The sequence below is a fragment of the Macaca nemestrina genome, chromosome Y, assembly GCF_043159975.1.
Source record: "Macaca nemestrina isolate mMacNem1 chromosome Y, mMacNem.hap1, whole genome shotgun sequence".
Classification (NCBI taxonomy): domain Eukaryota; kingdom Metazoa; phylum Chordata; class Mammalia; order Primates; family Cercopithecidae; genus Macaca; species Macaca nemestrina.
The window spans coordinates 8,730,150-8,754,217 of NC_092146.1; the positions used below are offsets into that span (position 1 = coordinate 8,730,150).

At 43.8% G+C, this 24,068-nt stretch overlaps 1 long non-coding RNA gene across 17 annotated transcripts in view; it reads right to left on the minus strand.

Moving 5' to 3' along the window:
- Window positions 1–24,068, minus strand: part of LOC139360983 (uncharacterized) — a 178,299-nt gene that overhangs the window by 4,206 nt on the left and 150,025 nt on the right. For 13 of the 17 annotated variants that reach the window (XR_011618557.1, XR_011618562.1, XR_011618564.1 and 10 more), the window contains 5 exons: window positions 23,720–23,870; window positions 21,930–22,085; window positions 13,809–13,968; window positions 4,993–5,155; window positions 4,379–4,417 (listed from right to left, as the gene is read on the minus strand). This is a non-coding gene — a long non-coding RNA (uncharacterized lncRNA). Of the gene's footprint in view, window positions 1–4,378; window positions 4,418–4,992; window positions 5,241–10,751; window positions 10,858–13,808; window positions 13,969–21,929; window positions 22,086–23,719; window positions 23,871–24,068 lie in introns of all 17 variants that reach the window. The other 4 variants (XR_011618556.1, XR_011618563.1, XR_011618565.1 and 1 more) reach the window with 4 other exon arrangements.

Sequence of the window (24,068 nt, forward strand, 5' to 3'; positions counted from 1 at the left end):
GCCTCAGGACCTGACAGGTTGTGTGTTCCCATAGGTGTCTTATGAGTGTTTGATGTCTCTGTGTGTGTGTGTGGCATTGTGTTTGTATATTGGGGAGGGTGTGGGTGTTGTGTGTGGTTAGTGGAATCTGCTTAAAGGAATGCACATTCACTAATATCAGGGCACCAGGTCTGATTGTGTGCTCTGGCTCTTGTTTGTTTGTTTGTTTGTTTGAGCCTCCCAACCTTTTGGTGGCCTGTCTGTATGGCTTCCCTTGGGCTCCGGGGTTCTGAGTTCTTTATTTTTCTGTGGATTTTAAATCCACAGTGAATTCAGAGGCAGGCTGAGACATGCCAGCATCCAAATCACCACCTCCTCAAAAAAACAAAAACAAAAACAAAAACAAAAACAAAACGCTCTTGTGCCAGAAAGAGAACACACCACACCAACAAACAGACATCTCCCAGTGTTTCATTGTCCTGCCACCAACCCAGGGAGAGACACTAGTAGTCCTATCTGCATGGTTCCTTGAATTTATCTCAAATTTGTTTCCCAACAAAGCAGGTTCTTCACGTCATGAGGGGGCACTCTTCCATAATCTTAGGACATAGAATGTGAGCAGCAATAAGGTTATATAAGCATCAAGATACAATCTGGAGCGGTCTGGGTGAAGTCTGCAACCTCACCTGCAAAAAAAAATGAGGAGAGGTGACACTCTGAAAGTGCTTCCAACTTCTTCCCTGCATTTCTTATTTGCACAAGCAGCCCACATAATTGCCCAGGGTTCAGGTGGAAGTACTCCAACATTCAAGGACATTTGGAGTACAAATTGGGGCAATCCTGGCAAACTCCAAATTTGAGGGCTTTCATACCAGGAGTTAAATGGGAGAGGTTTGGATTGATGCTGGGTGGGATGTGGCCTCCTGATTTGCCTCTTCTTCCCCTGACTTCCATGTTCCTTATCAGCCTAGGGTTTCCTGAGTCTGGCTCAATGACTTCCACACTGAATGTTTTCCAGTTCACAGAGAATGACCCTCATGGGAATCCATGTTGTGCATGTTTCCTTCTAAACACTGTCACGTTTTAATGACTGGGCAGCTTTGACAATTTTAAAATGATAAATTCTTGTTACAGTCACCAAAAAGGAAACTCTTGTTCTCCTACTTCTATCAGAGAGTTGCATGATTCCTCTAGGATGAGAAGTGGCAGCCGTGTCTGGCTTTTCCCTGGTAATATAGCCTTTGTTTTCTTTCATGTATGTGGCCTTCTCATTGTGGAAGGGCTCTCTGATTGGGCTGTTGTTGGATGGGACTGCCTCTTGCCACAGATTATTTAGCTGCCCGGGATTTCAGTGAGCAAAAGAGACTTTAGGTTGGCTGGCTACACTCCAGGTTGTGAATAGTGTCTCTTTGTAGGGGCTGAAGTTGTTTCCAATTTGCAGGAGGCTTTTGGAGCCTCTGAGAGGAATCACTGAGTGTTGCTTTAACTCCTACACGAGGCAGCTTGTTCTCTCAGACAAGTTTTGATTTTTCTTTGCTCTCTTGGAAAATTCACAGTACCACTCAACAGCACTACTGGATGCCCTTTCCAAGTTTGTCGTTGCCACAGATGGTTTTTGAGACACTGTGCCATTTTCATCTGCACCCTTGAGAGGCCAGTCCATGGTGGAGAACACTGCTCCACATTCGCTTGCCTTTGTCGAGGTTCCTGCCTTTCCCAGTGAGCCCCTGGGAGGCCCAGAAGGAACAGAGGGAATGAAGTCAAGAGCCCTGACACCTTTGCTGACACCCACCTCTTTGGTCTCAGATATGGTTCTATTACCCAAAGAACCCTCAACAACACACCAGACTACATTCTAATTGCTCTGGGACCAGATTCTTGCACACAGCCTCTTTCAGAAATGGAGTCAGAAGAGCCAATTCCAGCGACTAGCTCACAGTCCCCAAATGCCTTGTCCTCTAGTAGAACCCAATGACGGAGATGGCTAGAAGAGGTGCTGAGGCAGAGAATTTTAGGGTTTCACAGGGGGTTTTTGCAGGAAGCCTTTCTCTCGATAACAGGTCTGTATCTGCCTGTACTATTTTTCTCTGCTTAAGCAGTCTGACAGCTTTGACAGCTGGACGCCCAAGCCTGCCTCGCGAATGTGCATGCGCTAGTCTCAGGGCACCAGGCATGAGTTGTGACCTCAGTCTAGCGTCTCAATGGAGGCCACCATTGTCTAGCGACTAGTCCCTGTGGCTTGGTGGAGAAGCAGACCTCCTTGGTGGTGTGTCGGCCATGGACTCTAGCCTGTCTTCTCTGTGGGATCTATGGAATTATCTCATGATCCTAGGACAGGGCAGATGTGAACCAGCCTAATGAAACATCAAGAAGAGAACCAGAAATAAACCGCGAAATCCCTACGGATCCAAAAAGGATTTGAACATTCCGCAGGCCTGTCTAGATGTTTTGCACTTGGTATTTTTGAAATTTGCCTAAGTGTGATTTTTATCTAAAGAAGGAGTTACTCTCTCCCAGGTGGGGCTTCCTGCAGCTCAGAAGCTCAGAAGCTGCCAGGCTCTGTGTTTCTGTGAAAGTGTTTCCAGTGTTGGATGTCTGCATCTATATGAGGTTCTGTGCGTGTGTGTATCTGTGTGTGTGTGTGTGTTTGCCTGTAAGTGGATTCTGCTTAAAGGAATGTGGGTAACACACTGCAGCACTTCTTTTTACTGAGTCTCCAAACCCTTTGGTAACTTGTCTGTGTAGCTCTGCTTGGTCTGTGAGGCTGCATCTTCTTTATTTTTCTATGAATCATGATTTCACAGTGAATGGGGTGGCTGGCTGAGAGCTGCCAGGGTCCAAAAAAAGCTAGTCTTCTAGAAAGAAGAGGAGAAACTCACACCAAAGAACAGATATCTCCCAGTGTTTCACTGTACTGTGGCCAAACCAAAAAGCAACACGAGCAATCCTGTCCACAGAGGCCATTGAATTTTCCTCAAATTTGATTACCAGTAGACTAGGTGCTTCACTTCGTGAAGTAACAATCCCTCATCGTCTAAAGATTTCACACTGGGATAGAAAGTGTGAGCAGCATAAAGTTCAGGTAGAAGAATATAATTCTACCTGAGTGGATAGGGTCCCGCAAATTTACCTCCTAAAAGAGTGAAGACAGATGACACAAAAGGTGCTTTCAACTGCATCCCCACTTTCTATTAATGGACAAGCAGTTCACACCATGGCTCGGTTTTCAGGCAGAAGTACTACAACGAACATTTGGAGTGCAATCTGGGGCCATCCTGGAAAACTCCCTATTTGAGGGCTTTCATACCACCAGCCAAATGAGTGTGGGATGTATTAATAGTGGATGGGATGTGGCTTTCACACTTGCCTCTTCTTTTCCTGACTTCCAGGGTCCTCATCAGCCTAGAGTTTCTTGTGTCTGTCTCAAGATTGCCCATACTAAGTATTTACCAGTTCATAGAAGACAACCCTCTTGGGAATCTTGAGGGTTTCCTTGTAAACACTGAGGGTTTCCTTGTAAACACTGTCATGTTTTAATGACTTGACAGCTAGGATACATTTAAAACCATAAATTCCAGATACAACCATCAACAAAAGAACATTTATTCTCCTAATTCTATCAGATGGCTGCACAATTGCTATAGGATGAGAAGCAGGCAGCAGAGTCTGGCTTTGGTCTGGTAATCTAAAGTCTCTTTCATTGCATCTGCTCACCTTTCTCATTGTGGAGGTGGTCTTCATTGGACTGTTGCTGGATTGGACTTCCTCTCACCACATATCTCTGGCTGCCATAGATTTTAGGGAACACTGCTTCACCTTGTGGTCATTCCTGCCTTTCTCAGAGAGTCCCTACCAGGCTCAAAGTGAATGCAAGCATTTAGGTCAAGAGTCCGACTATCTTTCGTTGACATTCACCCCTGGAATCTCAGGTATGATTCTGTCAACCAAAGACCCCTCCAAAACTCACCAGACTACATTCCAATCCCCATGAACCCAATTTATGCACACAATCTCTTTTGGGAATAGAGTCAGAAGAGCAGTTTCCAGCCACCATCTCAGTCTCGAAACATCTCCTCCTCCAGTGGGACCCAACTATTAAAATGGCTCGAATGGGCTTTAAAGACATTTATGGTCCCACAGTGGGTTTTTCCAGAACTTTTCCAGATACCAGGATGGCAATGCATGTAACATTTTTCTCTGCATAAGCAAGCTAATAGCTAGGACACCCAGGCACCCACGACTAACTCATGAATGCACACTCACTAGTCTCAGGGCACCAGGCCTGAGCTATGAGCTCTGGCTAGCATCATAATAACTGCCACCATTGTCTAGCAACAGGTCCCTGCAGGTTGGCAGAGAAAGAGACCTCCCTGGAGGTGCATCAATGGTGGACTCTCACCTGTCTTCTCTGTGGAATCCACGTGATGGTCCAATAATCCTAAGAGAGGGCAGACATGAGTTAGCCTCAAGAAACATGAAGCAGAGCCCCAGGAATGAACCGCCCATCCCTAAAGATCCAAAAGATCTGCAGGTTGCCTCAGGCCTGCCTAGATGTTGTAGGGGTGAGTCTTTTTCAAACTTTCCCCACTATCATTTCTAGGTACAGACAGCCTGTGTTCCCCATGATCACTCTCTTTCAGGTGAGGCTTCCTGCAGAACCATGCAGTCTCAGAAGCTGCCATGCTGTGTGTTTCTGTGGTAGTGTTGCAAGTATTAGATGTCTGTGTGTGTGTGTGAGTGTGTGGCTTTAAGCGGAGTCTGCTTAAAATAATGTGGCTAATGCACTGCAATGCTTCTTCTTTTTTTTTTTTTTTAATCTCCCAACAATTTTGTGGCCTGTGTGGCTTTGCTTGGCTGCAGAGCTTTATTTATTTTTCTCTGAATCATGAATCCTTAGTGAATTAGGAGACTCACTGTGACCCACTGTTGTCCAAAACACCTCCCCTTGAAAAAACAAAAACAAACAAACAAACAAAACAACACCCTTCCAGGAAGTAGAGGAGTACATCATACCAAAAAATAGACATAGCCCAGTGTTTCGTTGTCCTGCAGTCAACCCTGGGAGATACACTAGCAGTCCTGTCCACAGGCCCCTTGAATTTATCTTGAATTTGGTTCCCAGCCAACCACATGCTTCATGTTGTATCGGGGCTCTCCTTCATCTTGGGATTTCATTCTGAGTCAGAGAATGTAAGCAGTAATAAGGTCATTTGGGGTGAGAATATAATCTGGAGAGAGGTGGAGGGGTCCCACACCTTCACCTGGAAAAAAAGATACAGATGACAAAAAAAAAAAGTGCTTCTGATTGCATTCCCACTTTCCCTTTGTGACACAAGCAGTCCACACCGTGGCCCAGTGTTCAGGTGAGACTATTTTAACTTTCAGTGAACATTTGGATTGCACACTGGGATATCCTGGCAAATGCCCTATTTGAGACTTTCATACTTGGATCAAAATAGAAGTGGGATGCAGTGATGCTGTGTAGGATGTGGCCTCCACACTTGCCTCTTATTTTTCTGACTTCCATGTCTCTCATTAGCCTAGGGTTTCCTGGTTTTGGTTCAGTCTTCCACACTAAACATTTCTCAGTTCACAGAGGATGACCTTCATGGGAATCCATTTTCTTAGTGTTTCCTTCTAAACACTGTCACATTTTAGTGACTGGGCAGCTGTGATACTTTTAAAACCATAAACTTCTGTTACTGCTGCCAACAAGGAAACTCTTGTTCTCCTACTCCTATTGGAGGGCTGCATGATTCCTGTAGGATGAGAAGCAGTCAGCTGTGTCCGGATTTTGCCTGGTAATCTAGGCTTTGTTTCCCGGAATCTGCACATCCTTTCTCATTGTGGTGGGGGTCTTTCATTAGGCTATTGTTGAATGGGACTGCACTTGACACGGATCCTTTGGCTGCTAGGGATTTCAGGAAGCAAAATGAACTTCGGTTAGGCTGGCTGCACTCCAGGATTTGGATCATGGTCTTGATTTCAGTGCTGAGGATGTTTGCACTCTGCAGGTAGCTTTTGGGTTCACCAACAGGAATCTTTGACATTGCTTGGACTCCAGCAGAAGTCATCTCATTCTCTCAAGCGTGCCTTGATTTTTCTTTGCTTGTATGGGTGATCCACAGTGCCCCTCGATAGCCCTACTGGACATCCTTTTCATTCTTACAATTGCCACAGATGGCCTCTGAGACAGTATCTCAACATGATCTGTACCTGTGAGTAGCCAGTGTGGGTTGTGAAAACAGTGCTCCACTTTGGACTTGCATTTGTCGTGGTTCTTGACTTTCCCAGAGAGCCACTAAGAGGCACAGGATAAAGGGAAGCAGTGAGTTCAAGAGCCAGGATGTCTTTCACTGCCATCTGTCTCTGGGGTCTCACTTATTATTCTATCACATGAAGACTTTTCTACAGCTCACCAGACTATATTCCAGTCCCCATGGGACCCAATTCTTACATACAGCGTCTTTCAGAACTGGAGTCAAAAGAGCAGTTTTCCAGCGACCACATCACACTCTCAAAATGACTTTTTCCAGTGAAATGTGACCAAGGAAGCAGCCCGAATGGACCCTAAGGTCAAGATTTCTAGGGTGCCGCAGTACCTTATCGCAGGAAGCCTTTTCCTGATATCAGGCAGGCTCTGCCTGTACCACTTTCCTTTTCTTAGGCAGGTTGACAATCTGATATCCGGGGGCCCAAAGTTGCCTCGCGCATACGCGTGCGCTAGTCTCAGGGTATGAGGCCTGAGCGGTGAGCTCTGGCTATTGACACAATGAATGCCATCATTGCCTACTGAGAAGTTGCCGCGGCTTTGCAGATTAGGAAATACAAGCAATCCACACTATGTCTCGGTGTTCAGATGAGAGTACTTTAATGTGCAGAGAATATTTGGAGTGTAAACTGGGGCCAACCTGGCAAACTACCTATTTGAGGGCCTTCATATCCACAGGGAAATGGGAGTGGGATGGATTGATGCTGGGAGGGATATGGACTCCACACACTTGCCCTTTCTTTTCCTGACTTCCATGTTCCTCGTCAGCCTAGGGTTTCCTTTCTTTGGCTCAAGGTCTTCCACACTAAATGTTTCCCAGTTCTCAGATGATGACTCTCATAGGAATGCATTGTGTGTCTCCTTCTGATGATTGTCACATTTTAATGACAGGACAGCTTTGATACTTTGATACTTTTAAAACTAAATTTGCATTATAGCCGCCAAGAAGGAAACAAGAAACTTGTTCTACCACTTCTATTCACAGGTTTCTTTAGCAAGCTGACGGATCTGACAGCTGAGCACCTGAGCCTGCCTCACAAATGCACATGCACTAGTCTCAGGGCACCAGGTCTAAATGGTGTGCTCTGGCTAGCATCACAGTGAATGCTACCATTTCCTACCGACAAGTCCCTATGGTTTGGGGAAGAAAGACCTCCATGGATGTGTCAGTGGTGGACTCTCAACTGTCTTCTCTGTGGGATCCATGGGATAGTCTGATCCTAGGAGAGGGCACACATGAGTCAGCCTGAAGAAATGTCAAGCAGCTCCCCAGGAATAAAACACAAAATCCCTAAAATTTCAAAATTATCTGCAAGATACCTCAGGCCTACCTAGATGTTGTAGGGGTGAGTCTTTTGGAAACTTACCCCACTGTGATTTCTAGATATAGTCCACCTGTGTTCCCTGGGGTTGCTCCTTCCCAGGTGGGGCTTCCTGTAGAACCATGCAGCCTCAGGAGCTGTGGGACTCAGTGTTCCTGTGGCAATGTTGTGACATTTGGATGTCTGTGTGTGTGTTTGTGTGTATGTGTGTAAGTGGAGTCTGTTTAAACGAATGTGGCTACTGCACTTCAGTGTTTCTTTTTATTGATTCTCCCAATCTTTTGGTGGGCTATCTGTGTGGATCTCTTTTGACTGAGGGGCACTGTGTTCTTTATTTTTCTTTGGATCATGAATCTGCAATAAATTGGGAGGGTGATTGAGACCCTCTGGGGTCCAAATTATCTCTGTTTGAAAAAAAAAAAAAAAAAAAAAAAGGTCACTCTCTAAAAAGAAAGAGGAGAACACCATAGCCAAGAACAGATATATTCCAGTGTTTCTCTGTCCCGCGGCCAACCCACAAAGAGGCAGTAGCAATGGTGTCTGCAGGCCCCTTGTATTTACCTCAAATTCGGTTCCCAGATACTCAGTGCTTTACATCATAGAGAAACACTCCTCCATCATCTTGGGATCTTATTCTGAGATAGATTGTGAGCAGCAATAAGGTCAGATAGCGATGAAGAAGCAATCTGGTGAGAGTTGTTTGGGTTTCCACACCTTCACCCACAAAAAACGGTGAAGACAGGTGACACAGAAAGTGCTTCCAAATGCATCCTTGCATTTCCTTAACTGCACAAGCAGTCCACACCAAGGTCAGGTGTTCAGATGGAAGTAATCAAATGTGCAGGGAACATCTGATGTGCAAACAGGGGTAAGGCTGGCAAATTCCCCATTTGAGGGCTTTCATACAGGAGCCAAATGGAAGTGGAATGAATTGATGCTGGATCGGATGTAGCTTCTACCTTTGCTTCTTTTCCTTTCATGTTCCTTGTCGACCTAGGGTTTCCTGAATCTAGCTCAACTTCTTCCACACTAAACGTTTCCCACTTCACGAAGGACGACCCTCATGAGAATCCATTTCGTGTTTCCTTCTAAACATTGTAATGTATCAATAGCTGGGCAGCTGTGATACTTTCAAACCATAAATGCACATTACAGCTGCCAACAGTTAAACTCTTGTTCTCTCACTTCTATTGGAGGACTGCATGATTCCTGAATGATGAGAAGCAGGCAACCATGTCTGGCTTTTGCCTGGTAATCTTATCTCTGTTTCTTTTCATCTGCACGTCCTTTCTCATTGTGGAGGGGATCTTTCATTGGGCTGTTGCCAGATGGGACTGCTTCTCATTACAGATCTTTTGGATGCCCAGGATTTCAGAGAGCAAAAGGGTCTTTGGGTAGGATACCTACAGTAACCTGCCTTCCAGGTTGTGGGCCATTGTCTGTTTGTGGAAACTGAATTTGACTGAACTTTGCAGGAGGTTTTTTGGTCCTTTGACATGAATCTTTGAACATTGCTTGCACTTCAGGACATGTCGTCTCATTCTCTCAGGTGAGTCTTGATTTTTCTTTGCTTCCATGGTGGACCCACACTGCCCCTCAATAGCACTACCGGACACCATTTTCAGATGGCCTATGAGAAACTGTCTGAACCACATCTTCATTATTGCATGGCAAGTTTGAAAGGTTAGAAAAGTGCTCCAACTTGGAGATATATATATATATTTGCCATGCTTCCTGCCTTTCCCAGAGAGCTCCTGTCAGGCTCAGAATGAAGGGAGTCAGCGAGGTCAAGGTCTCAGCCATCTTTCCTTGACACTTGCCTCTGGTGTCACAGGTACAAATTGCATCACACAAGGACCTCTCAGCAACTCACCAGACTATATTCCACTCCCCATGGGACCTGATTCTTGCACACAGCCTCTTTTGGGAATGCAGTCTGAAGAGCAGATGCCAGTGACCTCCTCACAGTCTCCAAACACCTCCATTTCTAGCAGAATTCAACAACAGAAATGGCCCAAAGTGCCCTGAGGTCGAGAATTATTGGGTTCTGAAGGGGGTTATGACAGTCAGTCTTTTCCCCGATGCCAGGCAGGTTCTGCCTGTACCATTTTTCCTTAGGTAGCCTGACAGCTCTGACACCTAGGAGCCTGAGCCTGCCTCTCAAATGTGCATGCAGGAGTCCCAGCACACCAGGCCTGATCTGTGAACTCTGGTTAGCATCACAATGAATATTGCTGTTGTTGCCTAGCGACAAGTCACTGGCTTGGTGGAGAAGACCTCTGTGGAGGAGCAAAGGCTGTTGACTCTCACCTGTCTTCTCTGTGAGATCCACAGTAAAATCCCATAATCGTAGGAGAGGGCAGAAGTGAGCCAGCTTGAAAAAAAAATCAAGCACCACTGCAGGAATAAACTGCACATCACTGAAAATCCAAAAGAATCTGCAGGATGTCTTGGGCCTGACTAGACGTTGTAGGGGTGAGTCTTTGGGAAACTGGTCGCACTGTAATTTCTAGGTATGGCCCGTCTCTGTTCCTGGGGGTTGCTGTCTCCCAGGTTGGGCTTCCTGCAGAAAGATGTAGCCTCAAAAGTTGCTGAACTGTATGTTTCTGTGGGAGTGTTGCAAGTGTTGTATGTCTGTGTGTGTGTTTCGCACTGTGTGTGTGTGTGTGTGCGTTTGTGTGCCTGTAAGTAGAGTCTGCTTAAAGTAGTGTGGCTAACTCACTTCAGTGTTTTTTATTTTGTGTTTCACAACCTTTTTGTGGCCTGTGTGACTCTGCTTGGGCCGTAGAGATCCGTGTTCTTTATTTTTCTGAGGATCAGGAATTCTAAGTGAATTGAAATGTGGAGTATGACCCATTAACATCCACATCACCTTTCCCTACAAAAAAAGTCTTTCTCCTAGAAAGGAGAAGGGCACACCACACCAAAAAACAGACATCTCCCAAGGTTTTGTTGCCCTGCACCACTCCAGGAAGAGACACTAACAGTCCTGTCCACAGGGCCTTTTGAATTTAACTCAGATTAAGTTCCTAGCTGAGCAGGTGCTTCACATCATGAAGGGTAACTCCTCCATTGTCTTGGGATTTTACCTGGGGCATGAAGTGTGAATAGCAATTGGGTCACATGCAGTGAGGGTACAATCTAGTGAGGGGTGGATGTGGTCCCACAATTTCACTTACAAAGAGAATGAAGACTGTTGATACAGAAGGTGCTTCCAACTCCATCCACACATTCCCTTAATTGCAAAAGCAGTCAACAGCATGACTGAGTGTTCAGGTGGGAGTACTGCAAGGTGCAAAAAATATTAGGAGTAAAAATTGAAGCAATCCTCTCAAATTCCCTATGTAAGGGTTTTCATACCCAGAGTCAAATGAAAGTGGAATGGATTGATGCTGGGTTGAAAGTGACCACCAGACTTGCCTCTTCTTTTTTTGACTTCCATGTTTGTCTTCAACCTAGAGTTTCCTGGGTCTGGCTCAACAAATTCCACACTAAATATTTCCCAGTTGATGGACAACAACCCTCAAGGGTGTCCATTGCATGAGTGTTTCCTTCTTAACACTGTCACTTTTTAATGACTGGGCTACTTTGATACTTTTTAACAGTAAATTCTTGCTACGGCCACCAACAAGGCAAGTCTTGATGTCTCACTTCTATGAAGGTCACATGATTCCTGTAGGATAAGAAGCAGACAGTCGTGTCTGGCTTTTGCCTGGTAATCTACCCTCTGTTTCACTTCATCTGTATGGCCTTCTCATTGTAGAGCAGCTCTTCACTGGGCTGTTGCTGGATGTGATGCCTCTCGTCACAGATTATTTAGCTGCCAGAGATTTTAGAAAGCAAAAGAGGGTTTGGATAGGCTGGCTGCACTCCAAGTTGTGGGTCATTTTCTCACTGTTGGGACTGAGGTGTTTTGCACTTTGTAGAAAGTTTTGGGTCCTCTGAGAGGAATGGGTGAACACCGCTTGGACTTCAGCACAAGGCACCGCATTCTGTGAGGTGAACGATGATTTTTCTTTGCATTCATGGGGATTCCACAGTGTCCCCCCACTATTGGACACCATTTTCAGGCTTGCCATCAGCACAGAAGGTCTCTGACACACTATCTGCTGGGAAAAGGTCCAAATCCTGTCATAAACAGGCCTGAAAGAAACTGACCATAAACAGGATATCTGCAGCAATGTGACATACTCCTGATGAGTTCAATGCTCCCGCTGGAGGTTGCTGGTTTACTGGAATGAGTGCAAGGAACACCTGGCTGATGCAGGTGGAGTGGAAAACTGCTCAAGGCCTTCCTAAACCACATACAATAGCATGTGATCTGTGCCTTCAAAGCCTATTTCTCAGCTCCTCACTAAGAATGTCTTGTTTCCCATAAAGAATGTTTTTAGCTAATCTATAATCTATAGAAACAATGATCATCACTGTCTTACTGTCAATAAATATGTGTGTCAATCTCTGCTCGAGGCTCTGAGATCTGAAGACTGTTAGCCCACTGATCCTACTTTGCACGTTATTCCTGTGTCTTTGTCTTCATTCCTTTTGTGTGGCTGTGTTGGGGTCTCCACGACTGAGCTGGTCTTGGCACTGTCTCAACCTCATCTGAACCCATAAGAGACCATTCCGAGGTGTGAAAACACTGCTCCACTTGGACTTGTTTTTGTCGTGGTTCCTGTCTTTCCCAGAGAGCCCCTGAGAGGCCCAGGATGAAGGGAGGCAGTGAAGTCAAGAGCCCGGCTATCTTTCACTGACATAGCCTCAGGGGTCTCAAGTGTGATTCTATTACTTGAAAAACCCTCAAAAACCCACCAGGCTATATTCCAATCACCATAGAACCTGATTCTTGCACACAGCCTCTTTCAGGAATAGTCAGAAGAGGAGTTTCCAGCCACCAACTCACAGTTTCAAAATGCTTCCTTTTCCGGTGGGACCCGACAACAGACATAGGCTGAAGAAGCCCTGAGATTTAGAATTTTAGGGTCGGCAGGGGGCAGTGGCTCACGCCTGTAATGCCAGCACTTTGGGAGGCCGAGGTGGGCGGATCATGAGGTCAGGAGATTGAGACCATCCTGGCAAACATGGTGAAAACCCGTCTCTATTAAAAATACAAAACAAATGAGCTGGGGTGGTGGTGGGCGCCTGTAATCCCAGCTACTCGGGAGGCTGAGGCAGGAGAATGATGGGAACCCGGGAGGCGGAGCTTGCAGTGAGCTGAGATCCGGCCACTGCACTCTAGCCTGGATGACAGAGTGAGACTCCGTCTCAAAAAACAACAACAACAACAACAACAACAAAAAACAAAAAAAAGAATTTTAATGTCTTGCAGTGGGTTTTCACAGGCAGCCTAGATCCAGATACAAGGCCAGCTCTTCCTGTACCATTTTCCTCCACTGACAGCTCTGAGAGCCAGGCGCCTGAGTCTGCCTCCCAAATGCTCATTGCTAGTTTCAGGGAACCAGGCCTGATTGTGAGCTCTGGCTAGCTTCACAATGAATGTCACTGTTGAATAATGACAATTCTCTGAGGCCTGGCGGATAAAAAGACCTTCATAGAGGTGTGTCGACAATGGATTCTTGCCTGTCTTCTCTGTGCAATCCAGGAGATAGTTCCATAATCCTACCAGAGGGCAGACGTGAGCCATTCTGAAGAAACGCCAATCAGAGCCCCAGGAATAAACCACGAAATATCTAAGGATCCAAGAATATCTGCAACACTCCTCAAGCCTGCCTAGACATTGTAGGGGTAAGGCTTTTTGAAACTTTGATTTCCAGGTACAGCCTGCATCTGTTCCCCAGGGCTTCTGTGAATGTTGGATGTCTACCTGTGTGTGTGGCATTGTGTGTGTGTATGTGTGTGTGTGCATGTAAGTGGAGTCAGCTTAAAGGAATGTGGCTACAGCACTTCAGCATTTCTTTTTCCTGAGTCTCCCATTGTTTTGGCGACCTATCAGTGTGACTCTGCTTGGGCTGCCCAGCCCCATGATTTTTTTTTTTATTTTTTCTGAGGATCATGATTCCACAATAAATTGGGTGGCATGTGGATACCTGCTGGCATCCAAATCACCTTCTCTAGGAAAAAAAGAGAAAAAGAAAAAAAGAAAAAAGAAAAAAGACATCTTCTAGAAAGAAAGGGGGCACAGCACACCAAACAACAGAAATCTTCAAGTGTTTCATTGTCCTGCAGCCAGTCCAGAGACAGACACTAGCAGTCCTGTCCTCAAGGCCACTTGAATTTACCTCAATTCAGTTCCCAGCGGAGCAGGGGCTTCACTTCATGAGGGAACTCTCGTCTATCATCTTGGGATATCATTTTCGGTCATAGAGTTGAGCAGCAATATGATCAGATAGAGCTGAGGATACAATCTGGTGAAGGGTGAATGGGGTCAAGCAACTTCACCTGCAAAATAAATAAATAAAGACAGATGACACAGAAAGTACTTCCAACTCCATCCCTGCATTCCCTTAATTGCAAAAGCAGTTCACACCATGGTCAGTTGTTCAGGTGGGAGTACTACAAGGTGCAAGAAACATTTGGAGTACAAATGGGGGTCATCCTGGCAAACTGTTGATTTGAGGTTTTTCATACCCAAAAGAAAATGTGAGTTGAATAGTTTGATGCTGGGTGGTATGTGGCCTGCATACTTGCCTCTTCTTTTCCTGACTTCCATGTTCTTTTTCGGCATAGGTTTTCTTGGGTCTGGCTCAATGATTTCCACACTAAACTTTTCCCAGTTCACAGACAATGACCTTTATGAGAATCAATTGCATGGATATTTCCTTCTAAACACTGTCATATTTTAATGACTGGGCACCTTTGATACTTTTAAAACCATAAATTCCCATTACAGCTACCATCAAGGAAACTCTTGTTCTCCTACTTTCAATGTGATTTCTGTAAGATGAGAAGCAGGCAGCCACGCTTGGCTTTTGCCAGGTAATCTAGCCTCTATTTCATTTCATCAGCACAGCCTTCTCATTGTGGAGATGTTTTTCATTGGGCTGTTGCTGGATGGGACTGCCTCTTGCCACAGATTATTTAGCTGCCAGGAATTTCAGAGAGCAAAAAAGACTTTGGGTAGGCTTTCTGTGCTCCGGGTTGTGGGTAGTTTTCTCCTGGGGGCTGAGATTGTTTGAACTTTGCAGAGGTTTTTTGTTCTCTGACAGGAATCATTGAACATTGCTTGGACTCTAGTACAAGGCAGCTTGCTCTCTCAGCCAAGCCTTGATTTTTCTTTGCTTTCATGGGAAATTCACAGTGCTGGTCAACAGCACTACTGGACACCCTTTTTGGGCTTATGATCATCACAGACAGCCTCTGAGACACTGGCACCCTCCTCTGCACCCATGAATGGACAGTCCATGGTGTGAGAACATTGCTTCACCTTGGACTTGCCTTTGTCTTGTCTCCTATCTTTCCCATAGAGCTCCTGCAGAGCCCAGAATGAAGGAAGGCAGTGAGGTCAAGAGCCCGGCCATCTTTCACCGACATTTGTCTCTGGGGTCGCAGGCATGCTTCCATCATCCAAAGAATTCTCAATAATACACCAGATTATATTCCAATCACCATGGGGCCCAATTCTTGCCACACTGTTTTTCAGGAATGGAGTCAGAAGAGCAATTTCCAGTGACCACCTCACAGTCTCAAAATGCCATCCCCTCCAGTGTGACACAACCACAGAGATGGCCCAAAGGGGCCTGGGGTCAAGGTTTTTGCAATCCTGCAGTAGGTTTTCACAGGCAGAATTTTTCCCATTACTAGGCCCACTCTGCCAGTACCATTTTTCTCTGCTTAGGCAGGCTGACAGCTCTAAGAGCTGGGAACCTGAGCCTGTGTCACTAGTCCACATGCACCAAAGTTGGCTGTGAACTCTGGCTGGTGTCACAATGAATGTCACCATTGCCTTGTGAGAAGTCACTGTGGCTTGGTGGAGAAGGAGACTTCCATGGAGGTGTGATGGCTATGGACTCTCATCTGTCTTCTCTGTGTGATCCTTCTCTGAAGTATAATTTCATCAGCCTAGGAGACGGTAGACATGTGCCAGCCTGAAGAAATATCAAGCAAAGCTTCAGAAATAAACTGCAAAATTTCTAAGTATCCAAAAGGATCTGAAGGATTCCTCAAGACTGCCTAGACCTTGCAGGGGTGGGTTTCTTTGCTAAGACTAGCTCAATCATGGGGACACTAACTCAGAAGTGCTGGAGAAATAGAAACAGACACAGAATTAGATTGCAAATTGGGATCAGGGTGATAACGGCCTTTAGAACTGAGAGCCTTGAACAAAGTTTGGCACACCAATTTATTGACAGTAAACCCATCATAAACATCATTTCTGCAGTTTACAGATTAACTAAAAGTATTTCTTTGGAGAACAAAGGGACAGGCTCTGGCTTGTTATCTGCAGCAGGAATGTGTCCTTAAGACACAGGTCACTCACACAATTGTTTGTGGTTTAGGAACACCTTGAGAGGTTTTCTGCCCTGGATGTGCCAGGAGTTCCTTGTTCTCATTTTGGTAAACCAGCAACCTTCAGCATGGGCATGATAGCCATCAGGAGCATGTCACAGTGTTGCTGAGATCTCGTTTCTGACCTGCTTCTCACCACCTGTTTATGGCCAGGCTTGGGGCCTCTTCCCAGCATGTTCCCCCTTTTGTTTTTGCAGGGCAATAAAAGCAAAGGTGGCATTATCATGGTGAGCTACTTCTCACAGGAGTCAGGATCTATATCTGCAGACTACACAAAGACAAACAACACAGATTAATAGCACAACCATCATAGAAATCACAGAACCTCCAAGTGTTTTTATCCATTTCAAAGGATTTACATTGCAATCCATCTGCAGCTCCTTCACAGACTCCATTTGCTAGCAATATTGTCAGGTGTGCCTGGGATGCTTTAAATATTAATTCTCTTAATTTTGCAACATCAAAAAAACCAGTTTGTAGAGTGTCCTTCTAGATGCTTTATTATTATTTCACATTCATGCTCTGATTCCTTTAAGTGTGAGGAGTGATACGAAAGTCAGAAATATTCAAGCCTCATGTTAACTGCATTCTACATTCCAAACTAGCTACTCAATCTCCCAGTTACATTACAGTTTATTGGAGATCATTGATTTGATTAACTATCTTTTGATCTATTTTAACTTGAGACAGCAGAGTGGAATACTTTTGCCATTCATTTACAAGATCTGCTGTCTGCACTGATGAATGTAGCACAATTCCAACTACTGCTGCAGTAGCTGTGACAGCAATCAGTCTCATAACAATCAAGGTTAAAGTAGCAATGAAATGCTGAGAGTGTCTCGTGACTACCTGAAAAATTTTAGTGATAGTATGTACAGAGAGAGAGGCTTCCCAAGGATGGGAAAACTTCACCGGTAACCATACTCCTTCTCAAGCTCGTACTACTAGAATAAATTGGCTAGTATTAAACAAGGAATAGTTCACAAAAGAGAGCAATCTATATTCTTGGCAAGTTACAAGATAATTAAGGATGTCAAACTTTAGATCACCCATTATCACCAGAAGAGGAAGATGAACACAACTTTGCATCCAAATTGTTCGGTTTTCAGCAAGTTCTAAAATGTAATTAGGATTATATTGTGTTGGTATAGTGTATTTTCCTTCCCAAATCTTCCTTTCCTTCCCATTAACAGTTTCCACAAATTCTTATGTTTAGCTCCCACAGTGGGCCCTATCATTTGAGGTTGAGGTGCCACTATACTGCCATATTCCCAGATAATGGGAACTCTTACCATACTTCTTATCATTTCTACCATCTGATCATTTTGTTCAGACCAGCTGAACATAGTGTGGCCATCGCATGCAGACTGAGAGGTGCAGTTCATGCTAAGCACCCCTTATGGTATAATCAATAATGATTCCATAGGAAAAGTTGTGCAGCACCTCTGCCTGTCCTGCAATGCAAACTTCCCAAACAAGAACATTTATTTTTTCTGACCAGGTCCAATCCTGTTTACAAATAGGTTTCTGAGGGTGATATACCTCTATTACAGGAGCAGATTCATTATAGTAAATACTGAGACCAGAAAGCAAGTGTAACTGTGCCATAGAGGAGTTATTGCCAGCCAAGATTGATAGCGAGGGTGGAAGCAACTACTGATCTTTCCCAAACACATAGGCAAATGTTCAAATCCTTTAAAAAATTCTTAACATTTCCTTCCTCATGTGGGTAAGATGGGCCTCTGTCATCTGCAGGACTGGGAATCCAAATCTATTATTAGTGTGTCCCTCAATTGAGATGTCCAGCCAAGATACAAGTTGTACAAGTGGTGTAAAAGGTAAATATGTCCAATAAGTGTAATTGTCCTCTGTGTTAGCCCTTGCTAAAGGAATACTCAGAGCAATGGCTATCACTGCTGTCATAGCTATCATTAAATTACTCATTGTGACTGGTTGGCTGCTGTCTCAGGTTTTCTTCTGTCATCTGTGACTTCTTGATCTGTCCCCAAGTAGGTGTCTACATTCAGTGGGTGTTGCTCTTGACAGTTGCGGGTCTCTTCAGAATCAACGTGGAAAATGCAGCCATCAGTGGGTCTTTAGGATCCTCCCAAAACCTCTTCCTGGGTATCTGGCTTTTAGTAGGTCTTTAGATGTCTCTGTGGCACAAAAATTGGCTGTTGACCCAGTCCTGGAAAACATAAGCGTAACCTCTGCCCTATGTTATTATTTTATCTGTTTCCCAACATTTTGTTATTGGGTCTTTTCACCAAACCTGTTGTTCCACTTCTGCCTTTTCAGCTGCCTTCCGTAAATGTGGCTCAGCTGCCTATAACAACAAACCTTTAGGCATGCTAAAAAAAATTAAAGTTAATAATACTAGATTTATTTGCATGTGTGGGACTATAGTCACTGTTTCCCCTTTTCTATTTTTGCAACTACTGTTTTAGGGAGAGATTCATTTTTTTCACTGTGGGATACCAGTAATGTGTTTAATATTCCATATAGAGAAAAATGTAGCTAGAGCTTGGCTAGTATAGCTTGGGGCATTATCTGTTTTAATAGAAACTGGAATGCCCATCATGGCAAAACATTGCAAAACATGACATTTAACAAGGGCAGAAGGCTCTACTGATTGGCATTGTAGCCCAGACAAAGTGAGAAAACTTGTCCACACATACATGTACATAAGCTAGACTCCCAAACAAGGGAACATGTGTGACATTCATTTGCCAAGGGGAATTACGTTCTAATCCTCAAGGATTAACTCCCCCTGTAAAAAACAAGGAGTGAACATTTCACAAGTGGGGCATTGCTAGCTTTAGATTTTTCCAGGTGATGCTTTATTTGTGTTTGAAACCAGAGGCATTAACTTGAGTTAAATTGCAAAAATGTATAACATTACATATTGCAGTAGCAACTAGGTGATAAGTCGTTTGATTCTCTGCAGTCATAGGTACTGGAAGAGGTGTATGATCCCTAATGTGAATGATGTAAAAAGGGTGCGTTTTACTCCTAACTGCTGTTTGCAAATGGGTAAATAAAGTTATCAGTTGTTCATTTGTGTGAAATCATAGCTGAGCATTTTTAACTAACTGTGTAAAATGAACCCTATATGAAGAATCAGAAATCACGTTAATAGGAACATTAAAAGCAGTCAATACCTCAATTACAACTGCAAACTCTGCTTTTTGAGCTGAAGTACAGGATGTTTGAAAAACTTTGCCTTTCAATCCAGAATAAGAGGCTTAACCATTACTAGACCCATCTGTGAAGACATTTTCAGCACCTTCAATTGGTGGGAATTTAGTTATTTTAGGGATAATCCAATTAGTTAATTTCAAAAATTGAAACAGTTTCATCTTAGGAAAATGGTTATTGGGAATACCCACAAAGTCAGCTAAACGAGTTTGCCAAGTAAGACTATTTATAAAAGCTTGCTGCATTTGTGCCTTCTTGAGAGGGAGAATAATTTTTCCAGGATCATATCCATGTAATTTAACAATCTGAGTTCTCCAATTTTCCATCAAAGTAGTGATTTAATCCAAATAATGAGTCAAAATCCATGAATTAGTTTGTGGAAGGAAAAGCCACTCTACAAGATCTTTCTCTTAAACAATAACACCAGTAGTTGAATGATGAGTTGAAAAAATTAGTAAATCTAGAGTCTTTTCTGGATCTGTTCTATTTATTTGGGCCTTGTGTACTTTCCTTTTGATTAGCTGCAGCTCTGGCTCAGCTTTTTTTGTTAATTGCTGAGGACTTGTGAGACTAGTAACTCCTCTAAGGATAGAAAACAGATTACCCATGGCATAAGTAGGAATGCCTAGAATAGATCCTACCCAATTAATGTCCCCTAGCAATTTCTGAAAGTCATTCAATATTTTCAATTGATCCCTATGTATGGTTACTTTCTGTGGACTATTGTTTTGTCATTTACTAATGCCTGAAAATAGAAGTAAGGAGTAGTAGTCTGAAATTTGTCAGGAGGTATAAATAAACCAGCAAGAAAAATCCAAATTTGCAAGAGATCATAACAGTGGAGTAATATTTCCAGACTGGGGGAGCACAAAAATATCATCCATATAATAAGTAATGTAACACTGTGAAAATATTTTATGAGTAGTTTCAATTGGTTGCCCTACGTATATCTTGAAAATTGTTGGACTGTTTTACATGCCATGTGGAAACACTTTCCAGTGAAAAGACTTAGCAGGGTGCAGGTTGTTTACTGCAGGAATCATAAATGCAAAACTCTCACAGTTCTGCTTAGCTAAAGAAATAGTTTAAAAAAAAAAAAGTCTTTTAAATCTATGACTATTAAAGGCCAATTTTCTGGATTATAGGAGGAGAAGGCAGTCCTGGCTGTAATGCCTCCATAGATTGTATAACTGAATTAATGGTCCTTAATTCAGTTAACATTCTCCATTTACCTGATTTTTTTTTTTTTTTTTTTTTTGAGACAGAGTCTCGCTTAGTCGCCCAGGCTGGAGTGCAATGGCGCGATCTTGGCTCACTGCAAGCTCCGCCTCCCGGGTTCACGCCATTCTCCTGCCTCAGCCTCCCGAATAGCTGGGACTACAGGCGCCCGCCGCCTCGCCCGGCTAATTTTTTGCATTTTTAGTAGAGATGGGGTTTCACCGTGTTAGCCAGGATGGTCTCGATCTCCTGACCTCGTGATCCGCCCACCTCGGCCTCCCAAAGTGCTGGGATTACAGGCGTGAGCCACCGCGCCCGGCCTGATTTTTTAAAAGTATGAAAACTGCGACAAAGTTCCATATGCTCCAACCATCATTCCAGTGAATGCTGGACCCGGTATTTAGTCCAAGGTTGGGTGTCACTTGCTGAGACCAGCTCAGTCTTGGAGACACAAACCAAGCAGTGCTAGAGGAATAAAGACACAGACACAGAAATAGAGTTCAAAATGGGATCAGGGGATAACCGCCTTAACAGCTGAGAGCCTGGAACAAAGTTTGATCCACCTATTTATTGACAGTAGGCCCATGATAAACATCATTTCTGCAGTTAATAGATTAACTAGAAGTATTTTTTACAAAGAAGAAAGGGACATGCTCTAGCTTGTTATCTGCAGTAGAAGCATGTCCTTAAGGCACAGATCACTCATGCCATTGTTTGTGATTTAGAAACACCTTAAGCAGTTTTCTACTCTGGGTGGGCCAAATATTACTTGCCCTCATTCTGGTAAACCAGCAACTTCCAGCACAGGCATCATAGCAATCACAAGCATGTCACAGTGATGCAGAGATCTTATTTATGGCCAGTTTGTCCTGGTCTCTTCGAGGCCAGTCTTGGGGTGTGTTCCCAGCAGTTCTTAACAATTGCCCTACTGTGATTTTTAGATAGACTCCACTTGTTTCCCACGGTTACTCTCTCTACCAGGTGGGGCTTCCTGCAGAACCACACTACCTCAGAAGCTACCGGGCTGTTTGCTTATCAGGTAGTGTATGAGTGTTAGATGTCTCTGTGTGTATGTGGCATTGTGTGTGTGTATTTATGTGTGTGTGCCTGTAAGTGGAGTCTGCTTAAAGCAATATGGCTGATGCACTTCAGCACTTGTTTTTTCTCAGTCTCTCAACCTTTTGGTGGCTTGCCTGTGTGGCTTTCCTTGGGCTGCAGAACTGCATGTTTTTTAATTTTCTGTGGATCGTAAATCTGCAGTGAATTGGTAGGCAGGCTGAGATGCACTGGTGTGCAACTTACCTTCCCCAGCAGAAAAAAAAAAAAAAAAAAAAAAAGCCACTCTTCTAGAAGGAGAGATGCACACCACTCAAAAAAAAAAAAAAAAAAAAAAAAGACAGCTCACAGTGTTTCATTGTTTTGTGATCAATCCAGAGAAAGACACTAGCAGTCCTGTCCACACAGCCCCTTGAATTTACCTCGAATTTGGTTTCCAGTCAAGCAGGTGCTTCCTATTATAAGGGGGCACTCCTCCATCATCTTTCCATCCTGGGACATAAAGTGTGAGCAGCAATAAGGTCAGATAAGAGTAAAAATATTATCTAGTGAGGGGTGGATTGGTCCTGCAACTTCACCTGCAAAAAAAAAAAAAAAAAAATTGAAGACATGACACAAAAGGTGCTTCCACCTCCATCCCTGCATTCCCTTAATTGCAAAAGCAGTCCACACCATGGCTCAATGCTCCAGACAGAAGCCTCACAGCCTTTGCGCAGAATAAATTTGTTGTGGCACTACTGGCTGTGGCATGGGACAGACATTGTACAGGGGTGAGAGAGTGACCGGAGCCAGAATTGCCCTTGCTTTGGAATGGGGCCCGGGATGGGCCCCTCATGGCATTTCCCAAAATTGGGTGCCCATCTTTAGCAAACTTAGAATGACACTGATTAGTCCAGTATATTCCTTTTTTTTTTTTCTTTTTTTTTTTTTGCATTTTGGACATATTTCAGACTCGGCACTTTTCTTTTTTCCCTCAACAAGTGGCCTGATACACTGATTTTTTTTCCACATTATTTTTCGTATGGCCATGCTTTCTACAATTAAAACAAGCCACAGGTAATGGAGTATTTCCTTTTCCCACTCTCAGTCCTGCCATGGCTTGTGCCAACAAATTTAAGAGACTCTTGTAACCGAGCTACAAAATCTGCATAAGGTTATTTTGGCCCTGTTTGGCAGCAATAAAGTAAGGATATTGTTCTTCTCCTGAAGTGATTTTATTCTCAAGCTCTAATACACACTCCTCTAAGCTGCTCTATGACATAACCTTGCATGACCACTTGTGCATCTAAACCAACCCAGTCTCTGACCCCCAAAAGACCGTGTGCAGTTATATTAATTTGAGGTTGGGCCTGGACATTGCAAGCAGCCTGAATGGAAGATTCATCTGCCCATTAAGTTTTAAATTGTAAGAACTGAGCAGCAGACAGACAAGCTCAAGTAAAAGTATCCCAGTCTGTAGGAATCATCTAACTCGTGACAGCAACATTCTTTAAAATTTCTATTACCAGAGGAGAACCTGGTCCATATTGATTAACAGCTTATTTAAATTCTTTAAGTATTTTAAAAGAAAAATACTCAAATATAGCTATAAAACTTCCCTGTTGATTGGGGGGTTGTATTCGGTGGTTGTAATAGAGAACTGCCAAGAATCCATATCACCGTCTCATCTAGCTTGTTGGATTCCTGCCTGAATAGAACTGAGCAATCACACTAGGGACTGCTCTAACAGTCAAAGTGGCAACAGTTTTTTATAGAGTGTCCTATGGAAAAGAAATAGCTGAAGGATCAGCCCACTCATTTTCTTGAAAATAATGAGGTTGCAGAGGGGTAAGAACAAAACTCTCCCTCTTACTCTCCTTCCTCTGATTCTTCCTCCTCATTGTCTATGTGAAAAGGCTCCAAGGTGTAATGAACCAGAGCCCACACTGACAAGACAGGTATAGGAATATCTTCAGCACCATCCTTATATGCCTTTTTCAATGCACTACCTATATTTTCCCAAAACTCTACATTCATAGTTCCTTGGTCTGGAAACCAGGGGCAATATTTCTCTACCACACTAAAAAGCTGCATGTGTCAGTTACTGATAATCTTCACTTCTCCTTTTCTAAGGAGCTGCCGAAGCAGACTCAAATAAACCTCATGCTTGCTCGACCCTTTTCCCAATTTCCCATTGTTACTCTGATGCTTCCAAGCTCTCCTTCTTACTCACCACAGGGATTGCTTAAAAGCAGAGTGTCTTCCAGTATAGTTCCACATTCTCCAACTTTTCTTCTGGTGACTCTCTGACCCAGCTTTGAGCCCTACATTTGGGCACCACTTGCCGAGACCAGCTTGGTCACAGAGACCCTAACCCAGCAGCACTAGAGGAACAAAGACACAGACACAGAAATAGAGTGCAATGTGAATATCAGGAAGCTAACAGCCTTCAGATCAGAGAGCCTGAAACAGAGTTTGACCCACACATTTATTGACATCAAGTCAGTGATAAGCATTGTTTCTATAGATTATAGATTAGCTAAAAGCATTCCTAATGGGAAACAGAAAGAGAAGCTTTGGCT